Raw genomic sequence first — 24,335 nt, 5'->3', positions numbered from 1 at the left:
CCACCTCCCACAGCTAGGCAGCTTTGTTCTCCACCGTGGCCAGAGTCAGAAGCGGGTAAACAATCAGCTCTGCTCCACCCCCAAGCTGGCCAGGCCCCTGGGGAAGGAACTATTCCAAAGCTCTGGAATAGTTTGCTGCTGCCCTACCCAAAACATGCAAACTCTTCCCTCTAGAGGGTGCTATTCCCCCAAAACAGTCCCAGCCAAATACTAGGGGCAGAATTCTGATGCCCAGACTCTGAGCGGTGAAAAAGACAAAGCAGGAACATCCACCTTCTTTCTCCTCTGAGAACTGAACTAACGATTCTTTCCTTAAAACAAAGGCCAATCATCACCTACAGCGATGTCCAGCGTGTTCCCTCAACAAATACAGCTCCCACCTACTGCTTCATGCCTGGAAGGTCTTCCTAGAGCTGTCTGTCTTATCTGAGAGCTCATTTATCTGACCTGAGAATCATTTATTGCCCAGAATAATGAATGGATTTATCAGAACCTTTCTTGAGTACAGGACTGCTCTTGAGTAAGGACACTGTTCTTGTGACTCTCATGACTGCCATTGATCCATGCCTCCCCACGGCCTTCAGGATAAACTGGAAGGTTCTCAGCACAGCACTCAAGGCCCTCCGTGATTTGGTCTCTGCCCAATTCCTGCCTTTACTCTTGACAATCACACGTGCCCTAGACTCCAGCTCTGCAAAGGGCCCCACTAGCTGGTCCTTTCTATCTCTGGACCTGCTTTCCCATGCCCTGTGCCCTGCCTATCCATGATCTCCTCCTTATCTCTCAAAATTCAACTCAAGCGTTAGTTACACCCTTTGACGCCTTCCCTGACTCTCAGAAAACAGTTCATCTTCTCCGTTCCCTCCTCCCACTGCCAGCATGGGTTTCCTATGCTTGGTTTCCTACGCTTGGTCTTTCCTGTGTTGAAACATTGCAGTGCTTTGCAATGGTTTGTTTACCATCTGTGTGCTCTTAATTTAAGGCCCAGACTCTGCCTTTCACCCGTTTCTGCAGTACCTAGTACCTTTGTTAAGAAAGACAGAATAAAGAAATGACCGAAAGCCTGGTCTGGGCAGGCCGAGGCCCCAGTGAGGGCTGCAGCCTTGGTCTGCCTCACGGGAGTCAGCTGACCTGTGGAGACCTTCAGGAGGAGCGAAGGTGGAGTGCGAGGGACGTGAGTTTACACAGGCTTGATGAATGCTGCAGATGCTTACCAATCCTTTGTACAGAAGGTGGGAGAAACAAAGCCCCAACACATCAGTCCCAGCTCTCTGGGTCCGCTCTTCCATTTGCAGGAGGATGGGGACAGACTGAGCCTTGCAGATTGCTACGGAGCATTGGAGTTGATTATGCTAAATTAGGTGACTAGAAAGGATGCTTCAACCCCTTCCCAGGGGAAGCAGGTGGAGGGGCAGGGAAACGCTGTGCACCTTCTCCCAAAACCTGTCGGGTTGGAGGGGCCTGGAAGGCTCCCCAAGGAAAGAGCTTTATCTGTTTTCTCTGTGGCAAGAGCTGAAAGGAGCATTGGGGTATGAATACTAAATGCATTCATTTCCAAATGTGAACAATCCTCTTTCTTCTCTTACCTGCTGCTCCTCTTTGGTTCCCTAAATAGCTAACGGTGCCGTCATCCTCCCAGTTACCCAGGCTCAGAGCCTTGGGATCATCTCCAACTCTTCCCCTTCCTCAGCCCCGTGCTGTGGGTTTATCACTTGCGCCTCCCACCTTCGCTTCATTGTCTTACCTCGGGCCCTTGATGCCTTGTGGCAGAATCACTGTATCAGCCTCCTACTCATCTCCTGTCTCCACTCTCTCCCTCCTCAAACCCATCCTACATTGCTACTGGATTATTCTTCCTTAAATACACCTCTGATTACGAATCAATGAACATTTACTCAGTACTTTACAAAGCTTTCGCATTTTATTCTCATGGCATTCCTGTGAGATATTAAGATCACAATCCTTGTTTTATGAATGAAGAAAGCGAGGCTCAGAGAGATGACGTAACTCAGGAAACTGTGGGGCTGGGCTCGTGCTCAGGTCCTCTGTCTCCCAAACCCATGCCCTTTTCACTACACCGTAATTGTCTCAGTGCCCTCCCCAGCTCGAAAAAATTTAATGTCTCCTCATTATCTACCAAAAAGAGGCCAAACTCAGGCTGGCATATAGAGCCTTCCATGATCTGCTTCTAAGCCTCCTCGCCAGCTTTATTTCCTGCCAGCTCTCCGCAAGGGCACACTGCAAGCAAACCAGCCTCAGTGCACACCCGTGCTTTCCTGACTTCACGTGGCCACGCGTGCCCCTCTCTCTTCCTGCCCCCGCTTCCTTCTTGTCTCTGCACACCTGAGTCTTATCGTTCAGAGCCCCATAGAAATAACCCCTCTTCCATGACGCCTTCTCTGATTCCCGAGCCTTAAGTAATACCTCCCTTTTCTGATTTTCCAAGTAAGCATATCTCTATCCATCTATAGCTGTTCTGATACATCTCATGGTACATGGCATGTCGTTTGTCTTCTACTACAAATAAGCTTACTGAAGGAAGGATCCAGGCATAATATTAAATCTTGGTTACCCTAAAGATCGGTACAATGTATGACACATAGTAAATGCTCAAGAAGTATTTCATGGTTGAATTAATGAGTAGGAGGGGACTCCCCACCCACTCCAGCCATAGGGGCCAATCTGAGAGAATCACAGGGCTCCATCCTCACAGCGGGGCTGAGGAGACATGGAAGTCCTTGTCCTGGGTAGAACGCATGGAACCACACTCTGATCCAGATCCTCACACTTTGGGGCCTTCTCGTTCTCCCTTCTTGTTTGTGTCTTCTCTCTCTTTTTTTTCTTTTTATTCGTTTGTTTGTTTGTTTGTTTGTTTTTTGAGACGGAGTTTCCCTCTGTCGCCCAGGCTAGAGTACTGTGGCATTAGCCTAGCTCACAGCAACCTCAAACTCCTGGGCTCAAGTGATCCTCTTGCCTAAGCCTCCCAAGTAGCTGGGACTACATGTACGTGCCACCACACCCGGCTAATTTTTCTATTTTTAGTAGAGACGGGGTCTCACTCTTGCTCAGGCTAGTCTCTAACTTCTGACCTCAAGCCATCCTCCTGCCTCAGCCCCCCAGAGTGTTAGGATTACAGGCATGAGCCACCATGCCCGGTCTGTGTCTTCTCTTGATTTTTCTTATGTTGTTTTCTTTTTTCCCTTGTACATATGGAAACCCAGATAAGTAATTATTAATACTAATAGATCTGCAACAAACCAAATATTTTCATCCCTAATGACGCTGCCTACCACATGCAGTTTGAGTTGTGTTTTCATGCATTTGTACAATAAACATATTTTTTCAGCGTCTACTGGGTACCAGATTCTAAACAAGGCACTGGATCTGGTATCAGGAAAGAACAGCTGAAAATTAAATTAAATTAAAGTAAAGTAATAAAATACAATGCACTGGAATTACAGAGATGGATCAGATGTAGATCCTGTCCTTGAGGACCTTACCATTGATAAGGGAAACAACAATAAAACAGACAGGAGGTGATAAGTCCCACAGAAGAGTTGGCAATGAAGTGCAAGGGAAATTTGTGAAGGAAAAGGTGACATCTAAGCCAGGCATGGTGACTATTGCCTGTAATCCTAGCACTTTGGGAGGCTGAGGTAGGAGGATTGCTTGAGCTCCAGAGTTCAAAACTAGCCTGAGCAACATAGCAAGACTCCATCTCTTAAATTTTTTTTTTTAATTAGGCAGCATGGTGGCCTGTACCTGTAGTCTCAGCTACTCAGGAGGCTGAGGTGGGAGGAGCCCAGGAGTTCAAGATCAGTCTGGGAGATATAGAGAGACTCAATCTCAATAAATAAATAAATAAAGACTTCAAGCTGAAAGGATATGGTCTGGGAAAATAACATGTATTGATTGAGCACCTATTATGTCCTAGGCACTGGACTAGGTTGCTTTTATATTAACTCACATAACTCCCCAAACAACCTCATAAGAATGTGGTTTTCCTCATTTAGGTCAGGAAACGTATTTAGTAAGTAACAACCAGAAATTGAGCTTCTTCCTCTTTCCCCGACTGCCTCACTCAGGGAAGACTTCATGGAGAAGGGTGGCATTGGGACTGGCCTCAAAGACAGGCAAGATTGGACCCTTAGAGATTGAGTTTTGGGGAGTCGAGAAGAAGGCCCTTCCAGTGAAGGCAGCGGTATGAGCAAAAGGTATTAAGTATGAGCATTGAGGCCATGTAGGGCCAGCAGGGGCCAGCCAGGGAACAAGGAGCCATTCATTTTGGCTGAAGTTTTGGGAGCACGTGAAAGAGCTTCATAGGACAAACTGGGAAGATAGAGATGTGCTCTGACCCCTCAGCACTCTCCTGCTTTGTGGCCAGCTTCACGTGTTTAAGGTCGGGCAGCTGGAATAGGGGCAACGGCCACCGCATGGGCTCCTGCAGGGCTCAGGCACAGAACCGTGGTGTCCTCCCCACGGTGCCCCAGCCTGCCGGACATCCTTTCACACAGCCACTGGGTGATTTTTCTTGTTTGACGCTGGAATATTTCCTCTTCTGAACGTTTGGTTCAGGGAAATGGAAGGAGAGAGGGAGAAGAACTATCGTTTATTGCATGTCTACTGTAGACCGGAGCTTGACATTTCATCTTTGCAACAACTCTGTCTAACAAGTCTTATCTTCATAATTACCGCTGAGGAAATTGAGGTTCAGAGAGCCCTGGTGACAGAATGTATAAGTAGTAGAACTGGGATTTATACCTGTTCCTGGCTGGACTCCAAAGTCCTTTTCACTATAACTTCGAGTTAACACGACAGTGAATTTGCCTTCACTGAGCAAATTCAACACTCAACCAGGGCAGACGACACCTCGAGCATGCTGGAGGTGAGCAGGAGACAGACTGATGTGAAAAACTCATCAACAGTGATGCCCGGGATGCATCTGAGGGCTGGAGGAGACACTCTTCCTTTGTGTTTGCTTTCTCCCGCTGTATCTTCTCCTGGTTTTGCCTGCCATGTCCTTATTTTCCCCAGTTCCTTCTCCTGGACTCTCCTCCCAACTGTCTTCTTATCTTGTCTATCATCTGTGCTACGCCACTTGCTCCTCTCATGTTTCATTCTGGCTGTCACTAATGTGTCCCCTCCCTCCGTCCTCCTTTTCACTTTCCTCTTGACCTTTTCATTTCCTGAAACGTCTCTCTGATTGTCACTTCTCCTCCTCATCGTTTCTCCAGCCTTCTGTATCTCGTCCTGGAGATCTGATTTTGAAAATGATGATCTGGAGGAACAGTTTGCTGTCTGTATAATCACAGCTCTCACCTTCAAATGCTTCGTCACATTCTATCCTCCTGTTCTCCCTCTAGATCCCAAGCCTAGGTGTCCACATTAGCAGAGGCATGCTAAGCCATAAAGCCTCCTATTCTCCCTACTTCCTCCCCTAGAAAAGAGGCTCTTGACTTAAGGATTTGGAAATGGGATCAGAAAGGGCGGCAGTTTCCAGGAAGACAGGAGGAATACCCACTATAGCTATTAAGTAATCCAACTATTTTAGGTGTGAAGGTATTCCTGAATCAATCACTGTTGGGTATAGATAAACGAATAGGTGGATAGAAATAGGGAATTATGGTACCAGCTTGCGCTCTGTCCACCACACTCCAGTGCTAGTGTTGGGACAGCCCTGTTCACAGACAGAGGGGGTTTGAGCACTGTCAGTCTCAGGATCTGAGACTCGGCTGGTCTCCAAACCCACGCTCATCTTCAGCAGCTGAGCCAGGTACGTGTCCATGCATGGCATTCTAGAGATGGAGAGAATCAGGCTCAAGGGTGTGCAAGACCCTACCTGGAACTAAGAGACAGCACTACCTGGTGGAAAGTGCGCTGGACTGGGAACAGGAGACTTAGGTGTCAGTCCCAACTCTGCCACTGACTAGTTGTGACCTTGGCAGTCTCTCAGCCTTTCGGGCCTTCACTTCCTCCATTGTGGAACAAGGAGTTGTATTAGTTCCACACTTCTCAAACAAGGTCATGCACTAGTGTGCCAGGAGGCACTCAAAGCCACAGGACTAAATTCAGTGTATTTTCTGAAGATAAAAATTTTGCTCAAAGATTTTAAGGAAAAATATTGTTTGAATACTATACCAACAATGATGATAAAGTAGAATGAAAAACTTACATAGCTTTAGATGAAAACAGATTTCAAGAATGTCCAATGTTTGGAGGCTTAAGGCTCATCCCCATAGCTTCTGGGACACACATTCCCTCTCCTCTGCCTTTCAGAACACAGTTCTGGGTGAGTCTGTGAGGTGCTGTATTGATGGATGATCAAGGTCACTTCTTGCTTTAAAATTTCAAGTCCAGTCCGAGCACCCCACACTGGGATCTGGTCCCATTCCTCCCACCAGCCTTGGTGGGGAGAGGAAATAGCCACTCAGCCTCCCCTCACCAACCATATTATCTCTTTTATGGACACCAATTCCAATTTGAATAGCAACCTCCAAGGCCTCCAGAAGGAGATCAGCTGCATTGGGATGGAAAAGAAGCACTTCTGGGCTTCCAAGTGTTCTCAATGAGAGACCCGGGAAGAGAAGAGGAAGGGGAGGATATGAGATGAGGGGCAGGAAGAAAAGCACTGCAGGATTATGTAAGCCCTCAAGGTTGGGAGAAGAATGGAGCTGGGTTTGCAATTCTTTTCAAACTTGATGTCTTTATTCATTAAGCTTCTTTTCAAACCTGATGCCCTTATTCATTAATCTCCCTCCTGTCTTGCCCCAAGGAAAATAAACAAATAGAAATGGAGCCAGATGCACACAAATCTTGAGGTAGGGGGAAAAAATGGGCAGCGTGTGTGTGTGTGTGTGTGTGTGTGTGTGTGTGTGTGTGTGTGTGTGTGTCCTGGGGCTGACTTTCCAGCTGAATCACTGTTGCCTCTGTCTCTTGCTCTCTGGACTCCTTCCCCTTCCCCTCCCGTCCTCTAGCCCCAGCCTGACACCGAGGCCCTGGCCCAGGGATGAATAGGCTTTTCTTCCCTTATGTCAACGTTTGGAAAGTTCTCATAGTCTGATCAAAAGAAAGGATAAAAGCCTTCAAAGCATTTCCTGGGAGCCTGTAACCTCCGTATGGCCCTTCTGACCCCCTGTGTGCTTTACAGTCTAGAGAGCGAGGGACAGAGATGGGGCCAAGTCAGACGTTCTCTGTTCAGTCACCACCCTGCCTGTCAGTGTGGGCTGACTGGGACCATTGCCCATTCCTCCACCCCAATCCCCAGGCTGTGCCTTCTGTCCCCTGTAAGCAGGGAACAGTGTCCCTGCAGAGATCTACCCAGAGGGTGGCATCTCTGGGACCCCCTCTTTCCCTGGCTGAAGCGGGAGGATGACTTCCTGGCTCAGGCAGCAGATAGGCACTGCTTCTCTGATGCACCTGCCCTCCCAAGCCCTTCATGCTGCCCCATCACACTGCCTCCCTGAGTCATCACCCTGTCACGGAGGCTGCTCCTGGCTGTCATCTGGGCCAGCAGGGCTGCACATCCTGGGCTCGGCAGGGGAGCTGGTGCTTTGTGGGGAGCTTGGCACTACACAGAGTTCAACCGAGGACAGAGGGTGTCTGTCCCACGGCTCCTCCGCCCCAGCTCCAGCACTCTGGACAGGCTCTGAGCATGGCCACATCTGGGTCCTCACCTCAGAAGAACTTGTGCTTAGAGATGTGAACCCATCCCTCCTCATCTTGACTGAAGAGCCAGAAAAATCAGTATCAGAGCTAAGATTCAGCCGGAAGCAATGGCACATACGGGAGTAACTCCTACTGTTGTTATTATCCTATTGTTATCAGTAAGACATGAGATGCTGAAAAGGTTCCCAAGGACACTGGGGAAAAAATCTCAAGACGGTCTGGGCTGGGTTAGGGAGAAACAGCGTGACGAACAACGTGTCTGTCGGGACCCCTTCTTCACGTGTCAGCTCTGCCCCAGATCTCCAACGAGGCATCGCCTGGCCTAGACCCCCAAGATTCTCCATGGGGGAAATCCATGCCCAACTTATCTCCAGAGATACTGGTTGAGGGGATCATCCTATTTTAGCTATGAGAAGTATTCTTTCAGACACAGTCCCTCAGGGGAGTTCGCCCCCGCCCCAGTCTCTGCTGAGTTTCCAGCAGAGGGGGTTGGGAAGACTGCAGATGGGTGGTGGGGAAGCCCTGGAGGGGAAAGGGGACTTGGAAATTTCAAGCTTCACCAGCTATTTGCCGGTCTCTGCCGGGGGCTGAAGATTTACCTCCGCACCACCAGGGGGCAGGGCTCTCCAGTGCCTCGCGGCCGCCCTTGCCCAGCAACCTGCCCTGTCTCAGGGACTCGCCGGCCCATCCCCACCCCTGTCCACTCCGTTGAATATTAGATTGAACCATACGAAATTGCCAATTTTAAAAAATGGGTCCCCTATGGGCAATATCAGATATTGCAATCTAATAATACGTTATAACAATAAAAATAATAGTAACGACGACCTTCAAAATGTGGGACACTTGGACAAATTCAGAACAATTCCGTTTGCTCCACACAGCCACGCTGGGGGCTGACAAAGCCACAGGAAACTCTCTCCAAGGTCACAGTTGACCTTCCAGTCACTAAATCCAAAGGCGTTTTCTCGGTCCTTGACCCCGGCAGTCTCTCTGCGGCATTTCACAGTGGCGACCACACTGTTCCACACTCTCGTGGCCTTGCATTGAGGTGCGGTGGGGATCCACGGGTTTTGTAGACCTTGATTAGCCCTTAAGTGGCTCTGCCACTTCTAGGCTTTGTGATTTAGGGCAAACCACTTAAGCTTCTGAGTTTCCATTTCCCTTATCTGCAAAAAGGGCCAATAACACAAAGGTGCTGGGAGAACTAAATGGGATCGTGTATGTCAGAACACTGCGCGAGTTTGAAGCGCTTAGTATGCGGACGGTCTCATTGTCACTTTCTGACATGACGTTCTCCAGGTTCTAATTCTCCATTTATTTTAGACCTGTGTCTTGCTGTGATCTCTCATCTACGCCTTAAATCTTGGTGATTCTCAAGAATCCACCTTGGCCTTCATCCCTAATCACTCTCCTCTATCTTCCTCAACATTTCAGCCACCCCATGGACTCCACCTCACCCCTGCCCTGTGGGTCCCCGTACTTACCCATTCCCTCTGTCTGGGGTATTCCAATTTTTTTTTTTTTTTGAGACAGAGTCTCACTCTGTTGCCTGGGCTAGAGTGCCGTGGAGTCAGCTTAGCTCACAGCAACCACAAACTCCTAGGCTCAAGCAATCCTACTGCCTCAGCCTCCCGAGTAGCTGGGACTACAGGCATGCGCCACCATGCCCAGCTAATTTTTTCTATATATATATATTTAGTTGTCCAGATAATTTCTTTCTATTTTTAGTAGGGACGGGGTCTCGCTCTTGCTCAGGCTGGTCTCGAACTTCTGACCTTGAGCGATCCGCCTGCCTTGGTCTCCCAGAGTGCTAGGATTACAGGCGTGAGCCACCGCGCCCTGCCGCATTCCAATTTTAATGTGCTCAGACTAGTGTCCTCTCTTCTCAAATGGGAGTCTCTTTTGTGTTTTCCTTCTTTTTCACCGAATTACACTCCATTTGGGTGCCCAAGCTGGAAACCTTAGAGTCGCCCTGCTTTCTCTCTTGCCCCCACTCAGCTGGTCACCAGGTCCACCGGTTCTGCCTTTGCAGGTTCTCTCCATGTCCTCTCAGGCTGTCCCAGCTCAGCCTCGCATTCTCTTTTACCTGAAATGTTGCAATGACCTCCTGGTCCTCCTGCCCCCAGGCTCACCTTCCTGTCCCCCACCCCGTCAGCGGCCACAGGGCCTTTCTACAGGACTCATCCCATCATCCCATCCACTCAGCTTCACGTTCTTCAAAGAGCTCCCACGGCTTTGGTGATGAAACCCAAACTTCTTGGCATAGCATTCAAAATCCTTCACCATCTGACTCCACCTTACTTCTCACAGCCTCCCCTTTGACATTCCCCCCATGTGGCCCATACTCCAGTCACGCGGATCGTGGCCTGCTCTCCACTCCCTGTCTCCAGGCCTTTGCTCAGGCGTCCCAGTCTACCCAGAGCGATCCCAGCCCCCGGCTCCCTACCAGGCCTGCTGTCTTCCCTTCAAATCCTCTTCGTCCTCCAAGGCCCTGTCCCAACGTCCTCTCCACTGTGGCACCTTCCCCAGGCTCCCAGGTAGAAAAACTTACTTTCCCTCTATGTTCCTGGGACATTTTGCCACACCGTCCTTTGACTGTGGGCTCTTCAAAGGCAGAGACCATATGTCAGCCATCGTTTTGAGCCAGCACCTTTGAATTTAATGTAGCTGATGAGTACTGAGGAAGGACTAGACTTGAAGTCTCTGGGAGATTCTGGGCTAGGGATGTCAACCCTGCAGCATGTAAGCCATCACTCACACGCCCCCCGCCACTTAGCAGAGAGCACTAAGTCATCACAGTACTTCTGTTTTAACTGAGCCTCGGAATCTTTCTCAACATGGCAATATACAGAGCCATTTTCAATCGAATGGAGTTAGCCTAACAAGGGAAACCTAATTTGTTATCCTGGCATGTCTGGGTCACAGCCAAACGTCCCTATCTATTCTTCTTTCCCACTATGTGCCATCCTGGTCTGTGTCATTTACTAGCTATGGGAACTTCAGTCAATCTCTTCATCTCTCTAGGGTTCAGTTTCCTCATCTAAGGAAGCAATAAAACCTTCCATTGTGTAGTCAGGATTATATGAGATAAAGTATGTGAAATCTGTAATGCCTTTATGCAAATAAAGATATCATCATTGTCCTACTTTGCCCATAAAGGAAAATTATCTACTGAATTAGAGAAACTAAGGCTGAGAGAGGCAAAGTCACTTGCTGGCATTTATTTAATGGCACAGCTGGAACCTGTGTCTCCAAGTCCTGTGGGCTTTTCTCTCCCTCTGCCTCTGCACACCTTGGTGGGCTCCATGCTGCTCACGCTAATCCACTCCCTACTTCTCCCTCTAGGGTAATGCTGATCAGCAGAGTAGGACGTACTATAGCCCCAGAATTGGAGGGGCTTCCAACCAACTAGTCTTCATCCGTCCTCCCTATAATTCCTCCCAAACCCTGTCAACCTGCCGAGGGGTGGGAGAGAGTGTGGTGAGGATGCTGAACAGAGAGGAGTTCCTTGAGTATTGACCTTCATCCCCTCACCGTCCACTGGCCCTCGGCCTCAGGGGCTCTGGACAGCTGACAGACTTCTCAAGGCTCAGGATGGCCAGGACCCAGGAGATACGGTCCTTGGGGTGGAGGCCCAGTGAGCCACTGAGCTGTCATCTGATCTGCCACCAGAGCCTGGGAAACTAGAGAGGGGATGATGGGAGCTGCTCCTTGGGGTCCCAAGCCAGACAGCCTTCTCCACCTGAGAGAAGACAGGGAGGCGGACCAGATCCCAGCTGAAGGCCCCTTCTCTATACTTCTTGTCTTTGAACTTCGAAGCTGTGTTGGCTGCTGGTGAGGGAGGGCTTGGACCTAGTTGGCGGAGGCTCTGAGAAGTAGTGTGGGGGAAGGGGCAGGCAGAAGAGTCGCCCCAGTGTGGAAGCACCCCAGGAGCAGCGCCCACAAGGGTCATTTTACAAGTCCCACTCCCTCCAGGAAGGACCATCCCCATCTTCCCAAACAGGAGAATCTCTTCTGAACTGATTCTTAACTTGTATGTTATTCATCTTTGTGTCCTTCTCAGTGCCTGCTATTTCTTGACTTAGAAGTGCCTGTAGGATTCATATTCTATGTCCTGCTTTTTCCTGCCTCAGGCCCGTTTGCAATATGCGCAACACAATGTAGTTCATTTTGGGGAAGTCTTTCCTCTGAGCTTCCCATTGAAGTTTCAACTTCTGAACACTTGGGGGCACTAACTCAGTCTCCCCAGCTGTCTTTTCTCTTGTCCCTGGGTCCTCACTCCACGCTGCGCTCAGCCCCAACCCATCAACACTCTCCCTACTCCCTACAGTGAGAGGGACAGATGGGGAAACCAGGGCCCACAGTGGGCACACAAGCAGGAGGGCCTCGGTGCAAGAAGTCCAGGGTCTTCTGTGGGAGGGAGATCCCTCTTTCACAGTGAGATAGAAGAGAGGCAGAAACTTCACTCTTAGGCCAAAAACTGGTCCAGAGTCAGACACCTCTGAACTTAAAGCTTCTCCCTGGACTTGCCAGATCCTCCCAGGGGAGCCCAGTACTTCCTTGTGCCAATGTGACCAAGGACAAGAGGAATGAGTCTTGGGAGAAAGGAAGAAAGAAAAATAGAAAAAAGAGGATGGAGAGGAAGTGGAGGGGACCTCATCTCTGAAGCCTCAGAATGACAGGTCCTTTGTAATCTGGCCTCGCTGACCTCCCAGCATCAGTGTTCTCTATTTCCTCTCCACCCCCTTCACACAGGCACTATATCCACACCAAACTTCTCTTAGTTCTTGAACAGATCACGCCTTCTCTTAGCAACAGTTCTTTGCAAATAATGGAACACTCATCCCCTCCCATTTTGCTTGATTAATTTCTACTCCTCCTTGAGGACTCTGCTTAGATGTCGCTTTCTCTGGAAAGCCTTTCTGGATAACCCCACCCCTGGTATGGGCTGCGTGCAAGGCTATCTGTGTTCCCAGGGTACCAGGGACTTCTCTTATTGTGTGCCAGGCATCGTGCTGAGCGTTCATGCAGCGCTTCCTCCTGTCCTCCCTGGGAGGTGGGTAACAGGTGCAGCCCTCATATTAACAATGTGGAAACTAGATTTAGAGATGTGAGCTAACTTGCCCAGGAGGACTCCTAGCAAGAGGCAGCACTGCAAGCGGAAGCCAGGCTGCATAAACCAAAGCCTGCGCTTGTCATCTTGCTACTGTACTATGTCATAGAGTGTTCGCGCCAGGAGGCCCTCCATGATCATCCCATTCAATCCCCTCATTCTACTGAAGAGGAAGCCAAAGCCTAGGAAATGTGGGTAACTTTCCCAAGATCACACAGCTAGCCAGTAGCCCATGTTATTTAATATCAGAATCAGAGCAATAACCCTGGCCTTCTTCCTCATCCCAACTTCTCTCTTCCTACAAGATCCTTTTCTTGACCCTGGGGTCCTGAAGTGCCGGTTGGTGTGGAGCCGACCTTGGAGCATCACCCATGGAGCTCATTCTCCATCCAGCCTTGGCCATGGTCTCTTGTGTGTTGGAGCTGGCTCCCCCATCCAGCAGGTCTCAGGGGTCTCCCTCACCCCTGCAGCAGCTGGGCCAGTAAGAAGAGTTAGAATAAATAGCAAATGGTGAGGTCCACACGAGGGGACAGACTCAATCATGCCCTCACTGGGGGCTGTGAAAATAGTCAGGGAAGTTCCTTTGAGACCACAGGAAACCCCACAGCCCAGGGGGAACTGAGAGTCATTGGAACTATCTCCCAGGCCACCCAGGCCTTGTTCGATAGGTGACAAAAGGGGCAGGGGCTCTCCTTATTGTCAGGGACAGTGAGCCCTTCACCTCTTCCTGGCCCTCCCCTTCACCTAGTACTGCCTTATGCCTGGGAAATTCTTCCAGTTAAATCAAAATTTACCTGCTGCTACCTAAGCAATTTCTTCTTCTTTGTACCCTTGGTGGAGATGGAGACCCACAGGTACTCTGTTCCTATAATTCATATTCAGGGGATTGAGCCACCTTCCCTGACAGGTGTCATCTCAACTTCCTTCTCAGGCCTCCTGTTCCAGGCAACCTCTGACCCTCACACAGAGACATCTGAGGGGGGCCCCCATCACCCCAGGAGGCAAGCTCTCTACCCCTCCCCCACCCTCCACGTATTCTTTATCCACATTCCTCACTGAGGAGGAGGAGGGGGTAGGGATGGCACAAAGACTGCAGAACTGGATCCAGAGGTGGGTGTCTCACTGTCCTCTGTCTCTTACAGTATCTGACAGCCCCAGTACAGCAGGGGGTTGAAGTTATGCTTTGGGCAGATCTCTTTCTCCAACAGGGGACATGTGGAGGCAGAAGAATCACACTGGGGTACAGGGGCTGGGGGAGGTTTCTCCTAGCACGAAGGAAGACACATGGATGAGGCAGCCTTAGGAGAACCCAGTAGCCAGAGGGGAAGCGTTCTAGATAAGGGGAGGGGAGAAGGAGTAGAAGGGCCCAGAGGTTCTTCTGTGCAATTCTGATGTAAGGGAAACATCCTGGAGATCAGACTCAATAGTATTTGTGGATGAGCGAGCCAGCATCAGCTTAGTTCTCCATCTAATGGAGTCTCTGCCGCTGTGATCCCTTCCACCTCCCAGGTCTCTCAAGTGCCTGAAATCCCAGAGGGCCCCGTCTATTCCCTTCCTAGGGCATCTGCTCCAGGCTGCCAGAAGATGCTACAGACCAGAACAGCAGGAGTGGCATAGACACCCCCTACAGATGCCGTACAGACACAGGATACTAGCTGGGAAAATCAGAGCAAGGCATAACGAAGGACTTGTCATTGGTAGAGACGAGATCTCCAACTCTACACCCTAGCTAAGAAGGCTGAGGGGTTACTGTCTCCAGTGATCCAGAGTCAGTAGCAGAAGTGGGGTCGGTGGGAGGGTAGGAAATGAAAGGAGGTAGGCTCACCCTGCCTATAGGAAGTGAAAGGGTCAAGGGACCTTGGGAGGTTCTTTCTAGACCCAGACGCCTATCTAAGGTCTCTATACCTGCTGTGCTTCTCCCCACCCCACCCCCACCGTGCCCCCACTCCTTCCCAAGGAAGGCAGGTAAAGCTAGCTCTGTTAAGATTGCACGTGGGTTGAGGTGGGGTCATCTCAGGGACACCAAGAGACAGACAGTGAAAAAGAATAAAAACCTAAAGGGAAGAGGCCTCCATTCTAGTCCCAGCCTTGCCATCAACTGCTGGGGCACACCACCTCCCCTCGCAGAGCCTTGCTGGGAAAAGGGTAACTGTCCAACCTCACGGGGCGGGGAGGGGCTGGGATATGCCTATGTGCCCTGGACAAATGCAGAAGACAGTCACATCGGACCCGTGCTAGGCCAGGTTGGGGGTTGGTTATTCACATATAGCTCCGTCCAGTGTGCTCTACTCAGCTCTGGGGCGGAGGCCCTGGCACCCCTAACTCCCTCGTGGTTGGGGTGGGGGTGGGGGAGCCGTGCTCAGAGTTCAGCAGAGGCTGTGCTGAACGTGGTTAACGTGGTTAACGTATAAGCAGGTATGGTCTGAAGCAGCGGGACATTCCCCGCCCCAGGGCCACATTCTTGAGGTCACAACAAGTGCAAACTTGTTACAACCTGTGTCAGAGCAGCAGAGGGCAGCGGGGCATGGGGGCAGGCGGTGCTGAGACGCCTGTGGCTGCCAGAGGGGGTGCAAAAGGGAAGGGAGCGGGGCGGGCGGGGGGCCGGTGTGCAGGCTCATATGCCAGGGGACCGTGGCGGAGGCGGGCGGGGCTGTGTGCTTGGGTCGCATGTTGTGTCTGAGCACATCCGCTTGGATGCATGTACGGGAGCAGCGTGTGGAGCTGCATAGATGAGTGCGTGCCTGTGTCTCTGCATATGTGAGCCCAAGGGCGTCCCCGTGGTGGGAGGAGGAGGAGAGGCGGGCAGCCACTGGCCCAAGCTGGGCACATGGAACCGAGGAGTGGGCAGGCTGCGAGTGCCCCTTCCCCTCCTCAGGCCTCACAGAATCTGCATTCCAGCTGTGTCCACGGACTGCCCCGCCCTGGGAGCTGGGGGCCTCTCCCCTCTGTGTGCCCTCCACGGGCCTGCCCAGGGAGTGCGGGGGGTCAACTCCTGCCCATCCCCCTGGCTCTGGGCCCACCCCCTCACCCCCCCACCTCCCTCCCAGCCCCGGTGCTTTCTGGGCCCTCCGGACACTGGGGCAAGGGGGTGGGGAGGCTCTGAAAGCAGGTGACTGTTTGGGGGAACTAGGGGACAGAGCCCCCATTGTGCCCGCCCCAGAGCCGCCTCAATGGAGCTCTCTGGCACAAAGGGGCTTTGACAATGGGTAGGACATTAGCATGCAGAGCCAGCCCCTCAGCCCTCTCCCTGTCCCGCAGCCCAGGGGCGGGAGCTGGGGGGCTGCAGCAGAGGGTGAGGGGGGCTGCGAGGCTGAGACTGGGGAGAGCTCAGCCCACAAACGCTCCCCTGAGGGTACTGCCCAGGAGACAGGGGAGGAGACCAGGCTAGGGCTCCCAAACCTGCCGCTGGCCAGATGGAAAAAGCCACAGGGACTGGCAGGGACGAAGGGGGAGGGGCTGTGGGTGGCCAGGCCCCTTGGTCCCAGGCCCAGCTCTAGAAAGAAATGGGTGGGTAGTGGGGGTCCACCCACTTTTTGCCTCAGTTTTTACCATCTATTCAAGGGAACTGTGTGGGTAGGAGAGGAAAAACGGAGCAATAGATAGCAAGATCTCCAACCTAAGCAGAAAGGGTATGTGCTCAGGGTTTGGGGTCTTTGGGCTTCTGCTTCCTTGGGGTGCCATCCTGTCAAAAGACCTCCATCTGCTGCAGTTTTGAAGGCTGTGGGAGCCACTACAGGGGAAGCAGGGAGCAGCAATTAGGAACAAGGGTCCCCACCCATATGGGCTCTTCCAGGGAGTTCAGCTTGCACTGGCGAGGGCGGAGCTGGCAGCCCAGCTCAGGGGAGTTTGGCTGGAGCCCAGTGAGCAGGACCAGCTCTTCCTCGGTGTGTGTGCGTCTATCCCCCGCGCCTGCCTCCTCACCGTCCCCAGTCTGTGGGGGAGAGACTTCCTTTCTCCTGCCCAGGGAACCCCCTAACACTCTCAGTGCGACCAGCTGCCTCTCCCAAGGCGCCATGTCCTGACCTGTGGCACCACAGCACAAAGGGCAGGGTCAGGGGAGGGAAAGTGCTGCCAGGACTGGGGTGGTGGCAGGGCTGGGAGGAACGCAATGACCTGGGAAAGGGCGCTACATGAGAAGCAGTGTCACCCAATCACAGACCCCTCTGCCCTGGGCCAGTGAGCCCCAGGAGAGAGGGTGGAGGCATTCTACAGAACTGCTCCCCACACAGCTTGCAACACTGAGGCAAGACAGATACATCTTCTGGGCTTAAGAATGTCTTCCCAGCTTTCTTTCTCCTCTTTTCAGTTGCTGTTGGTGTCAGGAAGTCCTCTCATAAGACCTGAAGGTCTGCCTTCAGCTTCCTACTGCACTGCAGGAGGAAGGGCCTGGAGGCCTCACTGGGATTGCCTCTGGAAAGGTAGGATCTGCTTCCTTCCTGTCTCGGGCCCTTAGTCCCCACCCAAAGAGTCTGATGGGGAGAGCACAGGTAGGGCTAGGAGTTAGAATTCCTGGGTTCATGGCCCAACAACCCTGCTAACTTTCGCTGGGAACTTGCACAAGTCACTTTCCCTCTCTGAGCCAAGCCCCAAGCGGAAGGCGGGGTGGATCACCTCTGCAGCTCCCTGCCTCTGGGCAGATGGGCTGTGGATTCAGGGACCAGGATCCGGAATTTAAAAAGAGCTCTCAACATTGAGCAGTATGCTAAGCCTTTTTCTAGCATTAGGTCACTTAATTCTCAACAACTCTAAAAAGTAGGTGTTTTTTTTAAATTCCATTTTATAGATGAGAAAACTGAAGTATAGCGATGTTAATAGTTTGCCAAAGGCCACACAGCTAGTGAGCGGGAGAACTGAGGCAGAACTTACATGATTAACCACTGCCCCAAACTGCCTCCCTAGCAAAAATATTCAAAAGGCCACGGGCAGCAGAAGGAAATCAGCCAGGATATCAGATTGGCCCAGGTTTTTTGACATTGTCTTCAGAGGTTCCTGTAGACCAGCAATTCTCCAAGTGTGGTCCAGGCACCACTGGGGGTTCCTGAGACCCTGTCAGAGACTCTTTGAGGCCAAACCTATCTTCATAATAATGCTTATAAGACATTAGTTGCCCCTTTTTCACTTTCATTATTCCACAGTGCTCAGTGGAGTTTTCCAGAAGCCACATGACAGATAATATTGCAACATACTGAATGCAGAAGCAGATGAGAAAGCAACTATCTTTTATCAAGCCAGACATTAAAAAGATTTGTGAAAATATAAGACAATGGCACTCCTCTTCTTAAACTTTTTGTTTGTTTGTTTACTTTGGGAAATATGTAGCTATTTTCATTAAAATATGTCATTTATGTTAACATGTAATGGGTTTATTACTTTTATTTTAAATGAATTAATAATTATTTTAAGCCTCCCCAGTGTTTGTGTCTAACATGGTAAATATTGAGAGATAGAACCCTCACAAACAAAAGCTCTTGGGAGTCTTCGTGATTTTTAAGAGGGTGAAGGGGTCCTGAGATCAAAAAGTTTGAGAACCACTGCTCTAGACTCCAACAAATTCACCCTCCCCTCTTGCCAATTGCCCATATCTTTTTTATCACGGGGTCAACTGGGAGGTTTAGGCACGAGGAGAAGGTGTGCACCTGACTCCAGGAGCTGGGGCCGGAGTCAGGGGTGGAGCTGAGGGGGCCAGTCCAGGAAGAATGGAGCACTAAGAGGTCAGAGCTACACCCCACGTGGGAGGTGTCCCCACAGGTCTCCCACTGTCAGCCCCTGCTCAGATATGCTCAGGTCAGCCCCTGATCAGATATGCTCAAGATAATGGGGCCTTCCCAGGCTAGACTCTGACCTCTAGCCCCTTTTTCCACTGCAGACGCCTGCCGACAAGCCCAGCGTCAGGCTGGAGTCAGCCTGCCCCGGCCAGCAGAGAAAGACTCTGTGGGGCAGGAGACCCACATGGTTTCTCGTGTGGGGGCCAACAATGCTTAGAGGACTATAAACTGGGGGTTCTAGGGTCTACTACTTGTAATCTAGGGTGATGCCATCTCCACAGGAGGGGGCAGTTGGTGGAAAAGGGGTTTCTCTTGAGGTTGCCCGGAGAGTTGAATAATAGGATCTAATAGACACCCTGCTCTGGGATGCTCACATAAACCTCTAAATCCTTCCCCCAGAATACGCAATTGGAAAAGTTTCCTACCCAGAGAGAAACTGGGCAGTAGCCACTGTGTCCAAGGAGCCAGGCCCTTTGCTGAGTGTCAGAGGGTCCAGGCAGAGAAGAGATGCCTTTGCCAATCTGACAGGGGCACAGGCCCTACCCCAGAGGAGCTCCCAGGCTAATGAGGGAGACAGGATGCCCCCTCCAACATCACCATGCACGGGGCATCCCGGGCAAAGTCACAGACACAGGGTGTAGGCAAGACGGCAGAGCAGAGAGGGGAAGAGGAGGATGGAGATTTGCAGGAGGGGTGAGAGGAGGGGGTGTGGCTCAGAGATTACTGCTGGATATGCTCCCCAGGAACAGGGTCTGAAGAGCGCAGTCCCAAAAGATGGGGGAAGGCAAGAAGTCCCTTGAAGACCATGATCGGGAAATTTTTATCTAATGCCAACAGGGGTGTCTGGGTAGGGAAGGGGCAGAGTAAACAGATGCTTGATGACAATTCCAGTGATAACTCCTTGGTGGAGTAAAGGGAAGGAGTTGAGGTGAGAGAGAGGGGCTGGAGTCAGGGAGGTGGTTGAGGAGGCTGCTGTGGGCATCAGCTGATGGGATGGACGGCGGATCAGGGGACAAAAGGAGAGGAGGGCACATAAACCTGAGAGAAGTCGTGGGCCACACCTGGGCCAGGAGCAGGCCAGGCAGGATGAGGAGGAGAAGAGAGACCGGCAGGGCCGTGGCGGGCAGGGAGAGATGGGGGAGTGCAGAGAAGCCAGTGTCTGGCTGTGAGAGAAGTTGCTGAGAATGGGGAAAAGAGACTGTTTAGGGGAAGCTCAACAGCTCAGTTCACATTTATTGAATCTTCATTGAAGACAGGACATCTGCTTAGCAAAAACTTATGGAAAGCAGGGGCTGTGGGTGTGGAGACCCAGCCTCGGGTGCTGGCCAGCCTGCTGCAGCCTCCTCCAAAACTACGTGATCATTCTTCCACCTTCCCAAACTGCAGAAGGGTGGAAGGATAGAGACCTAGGACAGAATCTCAGAGAAAGCCACAGTGACGGTCTGGGAAAGATGACAGAGTAGAGAGTCAGAGAAGCAAGAGAATGTAACAGCAAACACCTACTATATGCTAAGCACCATTCCAAGCCCTTTGCAAACATGCACTCTTTCAATCCTCACAACTATTGCTAGCCCCATTGTAAGGATGAGGAGACCTGTTTAGCTAAGTGGAACCAACCGGGACTTAAACCTAGGGAGTCTGATTCCCAGGCTGCACTCTTACCCACTGAACCTGACGTCTTCCGGAGCAGAAGGGAGCCCGGGGACAGCAAGGGAGAGTTGTGCCAGTCATCCCAGAGAGGCCACTGGACAGCTTTAATGATGGGCTTCTTCATTTTGGGGTTTGGATTTTTTTGGGTCCAGCAGGTGGTCTCCCTTTTCTTCCCAATCTCCATTTCAAATGTCTTTTCTTTTATTGGATGTGCTTCTTGAAAACTAACCTAAGTCCTCCCTGATGCAGCCTCAACCCTTCCCCGGGGCTCCTGCCATTGAAAGAGTGGCAGGTCGGCCCTGTGCGCCCCTTCTGGGCCACATCCTTCTGGAGGCCAGAAGTGCTCATTCAGTCCTCTCAACCCCAGCTTCTCCAACCTTTCCCCAGGCCACGCAGCTCAGTGCTTCCTTCTCCCTCACATTCCAGAGGCAGCCCTCCCTTCCCCCACCACCTCAAATCCAGGCTCCAAGCTGGCAGACACCCACGGGAAGGTTTTTCCCACAATCCTTTTCTCTTTGCCCTTTCAAGGTTCTGATGGGGGGAGGGGATGAAGAGGGGCCACCCAGGATGCACTTTCTCCATAAAGAATGGTGGCAACACGTAGATGGAACTCAGACAAGGAGGAAAAGCATCGAACTCAGCCAGTGGGAGAGACCGAGGTTATGTGGTAAACTCAAAAAGCTCTCGTTCCCAGGAGCTGCCCCAGCCAGCCACCCTTCATTGGGTGATAAAACACTTAGATTCCAAATCTCCCTTTTCTCTCCAATCTTTCTGCAGTTTCCTCTCAATGGTGTGCCTTGGATTATCCGTTCTCTCTGCCCCTACCAGGGCCCCACTGCTAGCCTGGACAGCTTGGCCCCAGCCTGGACAGTAGCACTGACCAGTCAGGCAAGAGAAGAATCTAGGCCGAGGAGAGGAGGGAGAGTGGAGGTTTTTTCTTCCGTCCTAAATAATCTTTGGCAGGAAAGTTTAAGGACTCCATTGCCCATCTCTTTCCCTCCCCACCAATGCCAGGGGGCTCGGCCTAGCTTCCCATCTTGTGTGCAGAAACCAAGCATTTTGCTAGGAAGCCCAGGAGTCTCCTTTAAGGGAATGGATCTTCCTGCTTGGCCCACCCCTACAGCCCTGAACTCCTTCTTCCACCAATCACAGGATGATGACTCCAGAGGACTTCGTCTGAGCCCACCCAGATCCGAGCGTCCCAGCCTCTCTGGTCCCTAGGGTGGACAAGGGAAGAATGGTCCCTGGGTCTTCTGCCAGACAGTTCCCTTGTAGCTCAAACCAACAAAGCTGGAGCTGTAAGTGAGCTCGTGCACAGTGGTGCAGGTGAGGGCCACAGGGCTTGGTTCAGTGGGGCACACAGAGGAGGTGGGGGATGCCAGTGGGCGGATAACTAATCCCCCACACAAATATATGCACCCAAACACTGGAGGTGCGTCAGATGTTGGGGAGACAGATTTTTTCCCTCAGGGTAGGGAGCAGCAGTGGGATTCTGCATTAGAGCCCCAGAAGGAATGGGACCATAACCCTGACCCCCCCATTGCCACTCCCAGCCTCCCACCCTCAGTCAGTGGAGTCATTGCCATTTGATATCCGCTGAGACAACTTGGCTGCTCGGGCTCTGGGTGGGGGGTGGCGGGATGGCTCAGAAAACAGCAGCTCCTTTCAGGACCCAGGTTGGCAAGGGCTTTGGGAGGCTGGACCGGCCCAGATCACCCCCAACACACCCTCCCTCCTCCCTCCCTCACCACCACCAAAGGACTGGGGGGTGGGGAAGGAGTTGGCACTGCCTGGGCCATGCCTATTACCTCCAAAGTCTGCCCTGGACCCTCTCCCTGGCGTGATGCCTTCCCTCCCCCTCCTCCCCCATTTCCTCCTCCCTGAAGAAGCAGCTATGAGCTAGGACACCTAGCTCCTTCTAGACTGGGTCCCCCATACCCAGTCTACACTCTGAGGAATTAGCAAGCCCTACTGCTCAGCACAGAATGGTGCCCACCATCGTGCCAGCAACATGTTCAGAAATCCTTGGAGATCAGGGAGAGGGTTTCAGGATGAAACTAAACTGAACTCGGTGGTGGCTGCTGGCCCCCGACCTGGGCTGATTTCTTGATATGTACTCCAAGCCTTCCTCAGCACCCCTAAACAAGGGGCACCTCTCACATGGGGGCCCCAAATCTCCCATGATCGTCTCCCTCCCACCCAGACTGCCTACAGCAGTCCCAATGGGGAGAAAAGAAATTCAAACGCCACAGCAAGAGCAGACTGGCCAGAAATCCTTAGTCAGAATTTGTAATGATTAGCAACATAACCAGGCTTTAAGCGCTGGCCTCCTTTGTGTTCAAATTTGTACCAGTTTCTTCTCTATCTCCGCTACCCCATCTGCCTCACCCTGCCCGGGACACTCATTTACTGGAATGAAACCTCAAGCTACTAGAGAACTGCCCCCGCTTCCCCCCAGTGTTGTCCTTCTACCCATGCTCCCATTCAGCTCTCCTCCCCCAAATCAAGAAATTCCCACCTTCATCTCTTTCCTAACACAGGTGCCCTTGGTTAGTTCCTGGTGGAGGGAGGGATGGAATGGGCAGGGGCATCTCTGTCTGGAGGGTAATTTATAGAACTCCATCTGCCCTTCCCATTCTAGAAGTGACCCTGCTCCTTTCCTTCTGGGATCTCAGCGTGAAAGGGCTGAGGTGGGAGTGCGGGGTAATCAGGAGGGGTGTCTTGAAACGGGAGCCCAGTCAAAATGGAAGGAAGGGATTGGGTGGGCAGGGGTCCCAAGCACACCAGGCTACTGTGTCTCCCTAATCTAAGCTGCCAAGTGTCTGTTTTTCTCCCCATGTGTGAACTAGTGATCAGTGTGTGTCACTATGTGATTGTCACTCTATCGGGAGGTGGGAAGGGGCTGGGCATGGGAGTGACCTGTCAATAGTGGGAGGAGGGGGGCATTGCCTGACGTGCCTGCGTGGGGGATGCGTGGTTATATGTGGTGGTCACCGTATTAACTGGAGGAGCAGTGATGCAACCGCAGGTCTGCCCAGTGGGAGGGAGCTTCAGGAAGCCCCTTCCTGACATTAGAGGGCTGAGGGGACCAGCCTGGGTAAAGCTGCCTTCATGGGGCGCCCTTCTCAGGAGGCTCCGTTTGAGACTGTCCAAGGCAGGGAGATGGGGAACAGGAGGTACCGCTGAGGCCAGCCAAGGTAGGGACTTGGGGGCTGGGGGTCCCGAGGTCTCTAGAGAGTTAGGGGGACAGGACCTCGGCGGGGGCAGCAGCACTTCTTCATCAGGGCCAGGATCTTACCTTGGGTCCGAGGTGGAGTGGCCCCTCTGATGGGCCGCGGGGCAGCGGGACAGATGAACGGACGGGGCGGGCAGGAGTGAGGAGCGCAGCTGTGCGACAGGCAGGGCCAGGACTCTTAAACCCGGAGCTGGGATCAGATAAGGGCTTGTCCAGGGGCCGGGGCCGGGGTCGGGCCGGCCGGGGGCAGAGCTGGGCCGGGCGGGGCCGCCCCCTCGCTCCGCAGCTCCGGAGCCAAACTTTGAGTGAATGGAGGGGCCCGGAGGGGGGCCGCGAGGGCGGGGGCGGGGGGCTCTGGGCAAACCAATGGGAGAGTGGAGCGCCAGGCTCGAGCGGCCGGGATTGGAGGGGCTTGGGCAGGGGGCGGGGCGCAGGGGGCAAGGAAGCGGAGACCCAGACAGATGGAGGCGCGGAGAGAAACACCCAAAGACAGAGACCCAGACAGACTCGCGGAGAAAAGAGAGATGAAGAGACGATACGCGAAGCGATAGAAGCCGAGCTGGCAGGATGACAGGGGGAGAGAGAAGGAAGAAAAGGGAGGCGGTGGTGTCAGAGATGGGGACGAGAGCGGGACTGCGGCCGAGTTAATGAAGTGGAAATGAATTCAGGACCGGCCCAGCGGCCTTGCAGGCGGCGCCGAAGGCGGCGCCCGGGAGAGAGAGTGGGGCGGGGTAGGCCGGGCTCCCGGGCTACAGGGCTATATCATTCTGCACAATCCCCGTGTTGTGCACCGTGCCTAGGTACCAGGTGCGGTGCTGGGCGCTAAATGCGCAGAACATCATCCCGCCCGCAGTGGCTTCCTCTGGAAGGAAAGATAAGGCCGGAACCCGCAGCCAAGTGTGGG

The 24,335-nt window shown here is 52.3% G+C and overlaps 1 protein-coding gene across 1 annotated transcript in view; it reads right to left on the bottom strand.

Annotated features, from left to right (window-relative positions):
* KCNJ10 (potassium channel, inwardly rectifying subfamily J, member 10) overlaps positions 1–23,715 on the bottom strand; it is a 29,437-nt gene extending 5,722 nt beyond the window's left edge. Inside the window, exon 1 of the mRNA XM_012661859.1 lies at positions 23,495–23,715. The gene's annotated coding sequence lies outside the window, so the exon portion shown is untranslated. The remainder of the gene's footprint in view (positions 1–23,494) is intronic.
* Between the last annotated feature and the right edge of the window lie 620 nt (positions 23,716–24,335).

This window comes from Propithecus coquereli, unplaced genomic scaffold, assembly GCF_000956105.1.
Source record: "Propithecus coquereli isolate 6110/MARCELLA unplaced genomic scaffold, Pcoq_1.0 Scaffold74, whole genome shotgun sequence".
Taxonomy (NCBI): Eukaryota; Metazoa; Chordata; class Mammalia; order Primates; family Indriidae; genus Propithecus; species Propithecus coquereli.
Note: the sequence above shows the minus strand (reverse complement) of the source record. Positions and strands in the feature narration are given on the sequence as shown.